This window comes from Rhinopithecus roxellana, chromosome 2 (genome assembly GCF_007565055.1).
Source record: "Rhinopithecus roxellana isolate Shanxi Qingling chromosome 2, ASM756505v1, whole genome shotgun sequence".
Lineage (NCBI taxonomy): Eukaryota > Metazoa > Chordata > Mammalia > Primates > Cercopithecidae > Rhinopithecus > Rhinopithecus roxellana.
In genome coordinates, this window is record NC_044550.1 from 34,569,815 (window position 1) to 34,580,219 (window position 10,405).

At 38.9% G+C, this 10,405-nt stretch overlaps 1 pseudogene; it reads left to right on the forward strand.

Moving 5' to 3' along the window:
• On the forward strand, positions 1–8,925 carry LOC115894859 (annotated as a pseudogene).
• The last annotated feature ends 1,480 nt before the right edge of the window (positions 8,926–10,405 follow it).

Consider the following 10,405-nt stretch of genomic DNA (forward strand, 5'->3'; position numbering starts at 1 on the left):
ATGGCAAAACAAGAAAAAGGAGGAGGAGAAGGAGGAAGAGGTAGTTTGTCATCTGCTGAGTTACTTTATTCATATCCAGTTTGTATTTGTTGTTTCCTTGCAGAAAAGATGCCAGAAAATTGTAAAGGAATAGTTGTGTGTTTTTGTTTATGTATGTGCGTGACTATTCTTATTGATGTACGTATATCAAATCATGTTGCTATATCTACGTCTGTGGTTGACTTTAACCTTTTTTCAATCCTGCTGAAATGAAAGACTTTCCTAATTCTCCTGATTTAGTAGGAATTATTTAGAATTATAAGAAGCATGATTAACTCATAAATACAAGAGCCCATCTCTGCTAATAATAGTGCTAATAAGAGAAAGGTAATCCGGTAAGGCCAGTCTTCTACTCCAGAAATCTCAGGACATCTAAAATTGGGAGTTGGTGGCCATGTAAACAAATTCAAATTACCTTCCAGCAAAAACCTCAAACTACTTGTTTGAGATGGTTTTGGCTGGAAGACATGAATCCAGATCAAAATCAAAAGCCACAGAAATACTGAAATAGCTGAAACAGAGACACAGTCATTACAGGAAGCTCATGAAAGTTCAAAGGAGGTTAAAAAAAGAAAAAGAAAGAAAAGGAAGAGCTGCAGCAAGAAATGCTCGTGGCATTGCCCATCCCTACTGGAAATGTTGATGATATCCTTTGAAGAGGAAGAGGAAGGAGTTTGAGGTGCAAAACAAGCAGCCTAGACAGTGACAAAACAGGAAACAGGAGTGCTGATGAAACTGAACTGTGAATTGGGAAGAGAGCAACGCATTAAAGCCACAGGGCTATGAAAGACACCCAAAAAGGACAATGTAAAAGTGGCGAGGGACTCAGAATTAACTATGGATTAAAGCATTGACAGATAGATAACGAAGTCTAAATTTTCTTATTGAAATGAACTAGAAACAAATTTAGTCATATTATTATCATTCTAGGAGTATTCTATTGTACTAGAATTGCACTGAATCAAATACTGTTTGAAATAAATGGGCCTTCAGAATTTGGGAGGATGCTGTTGTTAATATATAGAGATATCTCATAATGGTGTTGATTAATAGTAATAGGCAACATTTAATACATTGCCCACAATACTTTATAGGTAATATCATTTAATCCTGACAAATTTTTTTTGTTTGTTTTTTTGAGACAGGGTCTCCCTCTATCACCCAGGCTGGAGTGCAGTGACCTGATCATGGCTCGCTGCAGCCTTGATTTCCCAGGTTTAAGAGATCCTCCTGCTTCAGCCTCCTGAGTAGCTCAGACTACACGCATGCCCCACCATACCTGGTTAGTTTTTTTTATTTTTAGTAGAGACAGGGTCCCACTATGTTGCCCAGACTGGTTTCTAACTCCTGAGCTCAAGTGATCCTCCCGAAGTACTGGAATTACAGGTATAAGCCACTGCACCTGGCCAAAAAATCTTAAAATATATATGATATTAACACTTTCAATTTATAGATGAAGTCTCTGAGGTTGTATGATTTGTTAAGAGTCAAGTTAAGGGCCAATGTAGAATAGGTTATGACAATAGCTTCCCTCTCTTGATTCCAGAGCCTGGGTTCTCTGTGCCATTTGATCAATACATGACATGACATTCTACTGAGCACACCTCTGGCTCATTTCCATTTCCATTTGCTCTGCTTACCAGAATTGTTGCTATGTCCTTTTGCCAACCTTTAAAGAGAGAGATAACGGGCAGCAAAATGCCCAGAATTAAGGAACGACCCAAGGAAAAAGAAAGAATCTAAGCTAATAAGGCCCAACGTCAAGTAGGTTATTACAGATTGTAGAATTCAAGTCCCTCATTAGAGTGAGTAAATTGTTGACCTCTAATTAAAAGTCTTGCTAAAAGAATTTTAGCAGGTTAGTGACAAAATTCTTGCACTAGGTAGAGAATGACCAGTAAGTTATTTTATGTACACTTATTTAATAATATAATAATACTTTTTGAAGATTACTGTATCAAGAATTTAATGTAACAGCCTTGTTATAACTTAGAATATTGATTTGAACATCAGCATAAAATAAGGCATCCCTGAATTTTTCCCAACCAAGAAAAACGTCTTTGTACTGTGGCCACAGCACGTGTATCTTTCCCTTCCTTCCCTACCTCCCTCCCTCCCTTCCTTCCTTTCTTTCTTTTCTCTCTTTTTTTTGTTTTTTTGTTTTTTTTTTGGAGTCTTTCTCTGTCACCCAGGCTGGAGTGCCATGGAGTGATCTTGGCTCACTGCAACCTCCACCTCCCGGGTTCAAGCGATTCTTGTGACTCAGCCTCCCAAGTAGCTGGGATTACAGGTGCCCACCACCATGCCCAGCTGTTTTTTTATTTTTAGTAGAGACGGGGTTTCGCTATGTTGCCCAGGCTAGTCTTGAACTCCTGACCGTAGGTGATCCATCCACCTCAAAGTGCTGGGATAACAGGTGTGAGAGCCACCGCACCTGGCCAGCACGTGTGTCTTTCTAATGTAACTTACAATCTTGACACAGTAATCTTCAAAAAGACTGTCCATTCTTTTGACATTATTATTACTATTTGACACTATTGTTATTATTCATATAATAACAATAACTTGATGTGGTTAAGTTGTTTGTCTGAGGTCACATAACATAGTAGATATTTCAAATTTCTCCAAAATATTTCATCCAAAATTCATACTGTTTGCCAGGAAGGTCCAAATTGGATTAAGTTTAAGTTTGTCACTTTAATGTAGTTGTTTTTAAAGAAATAAAAACTTTGCATCAGAATCCAGAGCATATGTTTCTCATTTGGCTGCCATTCCAGCTTTGTGGCATGCAGAGTTCACTTCCCCAATCAGGACAGTTTTGGATGGCTGCTGTTCTTTCATAACCCAGTTGGTTTGTAATGCTCGTTAGGTTAGGGAATGAGTGCCTCAGACGCTATTGCTCAGAATTCTTTAAAGTCTTAAGGCAGATTCTGTCTGGGTGCAGTAACCGACACCGTGATGTGATCTAACACTCTGGGACAGTGGGGTGGGAGGATCACTTGAGCCTAGGAGTTTCAGACCAGCCTGGGAAATATAATGAGACCCTATCTCTAAAAAATAAAAAATTAGCTGGGCATAGTGGTGTGCACCAGTAGTTCCTGGGGGTTGGGGGTCAGGGGCTGAGGCTGAGCCAGGAAGATCTGTTTAGCCCAAGAAGTCAAGTCTGCAGTGAGCCACGATCGCACCAGTGCACTCCATCTAGCCTGGATGATAGAGTGAGACCCTGTTACACAAAAGAGCAAACTCTAAATGAACAGAAAGACCTACATATACTTATACGGATGAAGGCAACACAGAACACCAACAGGCTTCCACTCAGAGCACAATCATGTTGCTGGGAACTTGAGGGCAGATGTAGAAAGATACACATGCTGTGGCCACAGTGCAAGGACGTTTTTCTCTGTTGGGAAAAATTCAGGGATGCTTTATTTTATGCTGACATTCAAATAAATATGCTTACTAGTAAATGCTCTTGGGCTAAGGCTGTTAGAAGATGGAACGCTGTTAGCTTGGTTCCATACAGGATGGATTTCTAGACTTCTATAATTTTATTTGATTTGGATTAATGGGGCTCAAATGTATTCATGTGATAAAACAACTGAAAATCATGTTGCTCTTTGTAGGACAAAATGAAATATAAATACTTAGATTGTTAAAAATATCCAGTATATAATTTTGTTTTGAATCATATACTATTGTATACTATTATAGAATTATAATATTCTTAAAACCAAAGGAATATGTTAAATGTATGGAGAATAATGTGTAATTGAGAACATTCTATCCATTAACATCTTTTTTCCTTAATATTTCGTGTGGAAAAGGTAGCTAGTTGCCTAATCTTGATTCTTATCCCAGCAGAATATCTCTCAAGACAAAAACTACATTTCCCAGTCTCCCCTGTGGCTAACTGTAGCCGCGTGACTAATTTCCGTCAAAGATATGAAAGCATAATTCCTAGATGAAATGTCTAGTAGGGTGACTTAACAGAATTTTACTCAGCTGGGGGTGATACTTTCTGCATTTCCTTCTTATTTTGGCCTGCAATGCAGGTGTGATAACTGGACCTTCAGCAACCCAGAGATGACCTTAATAATAAAAGCCATGTGTTAAGATAATAGGGAAAAGAGCCTGGGGGTCCCAGATGATATTATGGAGTGGCTATAGCTAAATAGTTTCTCTTCCAACTCCTTTTATCCGAGAAAAGAAACCCCCAAATTCCAGCTTGCTTTAGCCTTTGGTAGTTTATTTATTTATTTTTTTAATGTGTGACAAAACCTAATCCTCACATATTAGCGATAAAATTCTCGACTCCCAGTCCTAGCGTTGAATTTCAGAACCCAAACACCTAAAAATACTGATAATCAGTATAAGAGTATAGTTTGAGAACCACAGGTTTGGTTCTTATCTGTGGATTTTTATTGAAAAAATTATAAAAATAATTATTGAAACTAACCTTTATTTTTATCTTTGTAAGTCTCGCTTTCACTGAAAAAAGTAAAGAATAGCTAAATGGCACTGGATCTCATTAGCATTTTCTTTCTCCGTCTCTGTCTGTCTCTCTCTATGTCTCTGTCTCTCTGTCTCTCTGTCTCTCTCTTTCTCTGTCTCTGTCTCTCTCTGCCTCTCTCCCCAGGTAATATTCAGCAACGATATAAGTTTCATCCTAGTCAAAGTATTTATTTTTTTGCATATGTATATAACACTTTACGTTCATTAAGTATACCCACATAATTATCTCTTATGATTCTCATAATAGATCCATGAAGTAGACAAGACAAACATATTTCCATTTCTACCAAAGTGGAAACTAGGTTTTCATCCTCATTACATCAATTTGAGGCAGATGGGACTATTATCTCTAACATATATAAAGCAGAATCATGAAATGATCACATCATTTGACCCAGTGCCTTGAATACAAGTTGGCATTCAATAAATACTTGCTGGATGCCTGGATGAGTGCCTGGGTAAGTGAGGAAAATGATGCAGGGAAGCTAAAGGAGGTATCAGAGTCACAACATTGGAATTAAAATGAGGGGGTTTTCACTTCTATTCTGTTTCTTTTTCCATTAATTACACCACGTTGCCTCTCCCTAGAAATTCATTCTTCAATTTGCTGAGTTGTCCATTTGAGTGTACTCTGGGTGGAAGGCAGTTTTCAGATGGTCATCAATGGTGAACTTCAGCTGATGCCCCAGCACAACATTGTACACACCACAAAAGAGTTTGCTTCCACTGGCAGCTCTCCCAATCCTCACATATTAATGCTCTGCCAACAGCTATTGTCTTTGACAAGTGACTGTGCTGGCAACATAGCATTTCCTTAAACAAAGCCCTTCACATGGATAGCCAGCAAGGAGTCCCATTTCTAGCTTTGCCTGACACCCTCACACAGCTAGAGTATTTGTTTTACTTGGGAAAATGTTCCAGGAGGCTCTGTGCTTGTGATAATTGTTGTGGTTTAACAACAGTTGAAAGATTTGAACTAGGAAGCATAACAGCCCCAGTGGATCCTAACATTTAGAACATTTTCTTTCTTCTGAAGGAGCTAAGAAATAAACAAGAGCCAGAAAAACCTGAAATTATCACCCTGGGTTATTATTCTAAGGTGTGTGTCTGAAGTGAATTTACATATTCTTTTTGGCAGACAACTGAGACAAATATTAAATGATTTCTCCTAAGTCACCTAATTTGTCAAGATATTAGCTATAAAGTCTAGGTTAGGGGCGTTCAAGGCTTCCCTGGGCCACATTGGAAGAAAAATGGTCTTGAGTCACACATAAAATACACTAACACTAATGACAGCTGATGAGCTAAAAAAAAAAAATCGCAAAAAAATCTCATAATGTTTAAGAATCTCATAATGTTTAAGAAAGTTTACAGATTTGTTTTAGGCCACATTCCTAGCTGTCCTGGGCTGCATGCAGTCTGTGGGCCGTGGGCTGGACAAGTTTGGTCTAGGTCCTGTACTATTCAATTACTTAGTGAATGGAATTCCAAGCCTGCCATTTGCTGGCTGTGCAAAATTGGTGAAATTAATAATTCTCTCTGAACCTCAGTTTGCTTTTTTCTTTTTTCTTTTTTTTTTTTTTTTTTTTTTTGACAGGGTCTTGCTCTGCTACCCAGGCTGGAATGCTGTGGCACAATCACGGCTCACTGCAGCCTTGACTTCTTAGGCTCAAGTGATCCTCCCAAATTAGCCTCTTGAGTAGCTGAGATTACAGATGTGTGTCACCATGACCAGATAAACTTTTAATTTTTTGTAGAGATAGGGTCTTGTTATGTTGCCTACGCTGGTCTCAAAATCCTGGGCTCAACCCCTCCCCTCGCCTTGGCCTCCCAAAGTGCTGAGATTACAGGCATGAGCCATTTCACCAGGCCCGAACCTCAGCTGGTATGTATTCATAATTGGAATAATATTTCTTGACTCAAAAGTTGTCAAAAGTGTAAATGAGATGTAAGGGTTCTAGAAATTTAGAAGTCACTCAATTCCATGTTCATTTCTTTCCTTCCCCTAGTAACTCTATTTCTAGAACCCCTTGACATATTCTGTGACCAAGGAGAAGGACTGAGAAATTCAAAATAAGCTTTATCAAAGCATTCTAATTTGCTTTAGTATAGAGAAGTTTAAAAATTCCTATAACATGCATAATTCACAAAAATACCTAAGAGGATCTAGAAGACAATTGGCCTGGTTTACTTCACCTGCGATAATTCTGATTCTTTGGTGTATTATATTTTTGGCCCGGATTCTGTAATAGGACTCAGAAAATTGAGTGAAAACATCTTGGTGCCAATGACCTTCTCACAATCCTGACCCCAAAGTCCTTACCTATCTAAGCCTTTTCATAGCATGCCCATACTTCATTCAGCAAGTGTATTTGAAGCACCAAATGTGTGCCAGACACTATCTAGGTTCTAAGTCTACAGCAATGCGCAAAACAGATAAAAGAGCTGTCTGTGAGTAGGGACAGACAATAAACCAAATAAGTATGGTCTGTTGGTGAGTGATAAGCATGACAGAGAAAAATGAGGTAGAAAGAGAGACATGGAGTGTTGGGGGCAGGAGTTTGCAATTAAACATGGTGGTCAGGAAAGTCGCATGACAAAATGAACAAGTAAAGACATAAAGGAGGTAGGGAATGAGCTCTGCAGAAATCTGGAAGAAGAGCAGAAAGCATGGGAAGAACATAGACTCTGAGGCAGGAGAGTGCCTGGCATATTTATAGAACAGTAAGAAGCCCAGTGTGGCTGCAGCAGAGACAAGCAAAGGAGAAAATAGCAGGACATGAAGTGAGATGGGTAAGGAGATGGGGAGGGGGCAGATTTGTGTATGGTCATTATAAGGGCTTTGTCTTTTACTCTAAGTGAAATGGAAGTATTTGGTAGGTTTGAGAAATGACATGATCTGACCTATGTTTTAAAAGAACTATTTCAACTGCTGGGTTGTGAAATAGACTGAAAAGCAGTGAGATCAGCAAGGAGATGGTTGCAGTAATCCAGTGAGACATGATGCAAATATTTGCTGATGGATGAGATGTGGAGTGTGAGAGACAGAGAGAGACTCCAAGTTTTTTGGCATGAGAAAGTAAAAGGATGGCGTTCCCCTTAACTTATATGCAGAAGACTACAGGAAAAACAGGTTTGGAGGCAGATCAGCAGTCTGCTACTGGACATACAAATTTGAGATGATTATTAGACATCCAAAGAGAGATATCATGTAGGAAATTAGATATCAAGTCAAGACATAGGGGAAAAATCTGGGCTGGAGATATAAATGTGAGTGTTGTCAACCTATACATGGTATTGAAAGAAAAGAAGACAGATATTTATGTGCATAGAGACAGGCAAGTGGGTAAGACGTGGTGGAGGGAGCTTCTGCAAGGTCTCTACTGCGTGCTCAATTTTCCCAGTGGAAAGAGAAACCAGGTTATCCATAGGGAGTTTCTAGTTAAGGGTCAGGAGGAATGGCACACGCCCAGCTGTAGAGTAAGAGTGATTCCCAGTAATAACTGCCAGACTACTAGCCTTTATCTGGCCTAAGTTTCCCAGACTCTGGAAGTCTAGGGCCCATTCTGTCAGTGTCTCTCTTTGGTCCACCATCCCAGGTCTCAGTTTTTCTCACCTGTATCTTTGTGGTGGGGTAAACATACAACGTGGCTCTTTCCTAAACAGGGACTTTATATCCTGGCTCAGAGAACCTGCTCTTCCAAGTCATTTGAATGCAGGGTGCCTGGAAAGAAGAAGAAGGAGCCATCGAGTTCAACAACTTCAAACCTCACTCCATTCTTTTACGTGAACCCTAGGGAAACAATTTTATTTTTGGTAAAAGATTTATATGTGCAGATGTTCGTGTTATTTATAATAAAAAAATAACGAGGAAACACTCTAAACATCCTAAGAAGGGGAATGGTTAAATAAATTGTCATACACCTGTAAGATAAAATATTATATAGGCATTAAAAGCAATATTTACAACAATGTTTAATAACATGGCAAATGACTACAATATAATATTAGATAAAAAGTAAGATAGACGTCAGTTGAATTGTGAGAGATTTTCTAACTCGAGAGAGATTCTTCAAGCAATCACTTTGTCAGCAGACACAGATGTTTCCCTTTCTTCCTATGATAAAGATCAGGGATCCAAACTTGTTCAAAAAGTTGAAGAGGCACCATTTGTTCTCATTGGAATGGCAGGCTTTCCAGCAATTGTCCCATATGGATTATACAAATGGAAGAGCAGAGGAAATGCTAAAATGTCCCTTCTCCTGATGCACATGTGTTGTAGAAGCAATGACTGTTGTTACGGGCTGTTCTGTGCATTAGGAATTCTGGGCAAAGCCTAAGCCTTGGAAGGAGGGTGCTGTCTTGATCTTGTGAGAGGACCTTACTTTAGTTAGACATCCATTATTGCATTTACATGTTTATGTTGGAAATAAATTATTTGAGTGGGTTCAGATGATAACATGGTATTTTGAATATTGGCCTCCTTTCTTGCAGGCTTGATTTGCCTGGTGACCAAATTACTAGTGACTAGTTCACTAACTAGGTCATTCAGGGGAAATCAAGTTAACATAAATGAAACATGTCACCTAATTCCACTTGATGGTGTTAAAACTTTAAAACCACCTTCTTAGACTGTAAAGATGAAATTAGGACCAGGTGTGGTGGCTCATTCCTGTAATCCCAGTACTTTCAGAGGCCAAGGCGGATGGATCACTTGAGGCCAGGAGTTTGAGACCAGCCTGGCCAACATAACAAAACCCTGTCTCTACTAAAAATACACACACACACACACACACACACACACACACACACAGACACACACACACACACACACAATTAGCTGGGTATGGTGGTGCATACCTATAATCCCAGCTCCTTGGGAGACTGAGCCATGAGAATCACTGGAACCTGGGAGGCAGAGGTTGCAGTTACTATACTCCAGCCTGAGTGAAAGAGAGAGACAGAAAAAAAAAAAAAAAAAGAAAGGGAAAGAAAGAAAGAGAGAGAGAAAGAGAGAAAGAAAAAAGGAAAAAGAAAAGAAGAAATTAGTTCTAAAGAAGATAGTTGGCCATCCCTGAAGTACTCCCAGTTTGCTGAAGAATTTCACATGCTTTGTATGTTATCTAGTAGTCCTATCTGCCTTACTTTTTAATTTAACTTTTCTTCTTCCTGTCTTGTGGACTGGCTGGCTCTTTTAGAACTCTTTCTGAAACGTGCATGGAATATATTAACAACTTTTAATGCCTCCTGCAACTCTTAAGTGTGTGTATGCATGTCTAAATCGAATCAAGAAAGCTTACAATAGAGCTTCATAGTAATAGGATTTTTTTCAGAATCATAATTGTAAACATGAGAATGACTTGTGAACTCCAGTTTAGCTCTTTTATAATTGCAGAATTATATTTTAGCTGCTGTTATATTAGATTAATTTTTAAATGTCATCTTGAAATAGAAATACATATTTTAAGCACTCATGCTAAGGTAAATGAAGAACACTTTTTAAATTTTCTCCAGAAGAATCATAAACAAGAGACTAAACAAATTACCTATAATGAAAGCCACTAATGAGCAAGCTGGTTTGGCCAGATACTGTACACAAACTTTGATAACAGACAAAATGCTTACTTTGTAAGCTTTTTTTTTTTTTTTTCGAGATGGGGTCTTGCTCTGTCACCCAGGCTCTAGAGTGCAGTGGCACGATCACAGCTCACTGAAGCCTTAACGTCCCAGGCTCAAGCAAGCCTACCACATCAGCCTCCAGACTAACTGGGACTACAGGTGCATACCACCACACCCAGTTAATTGGAATGCTTTATTACACTTGTGAAATTCTCTTGTCTAACCTGAATTTACA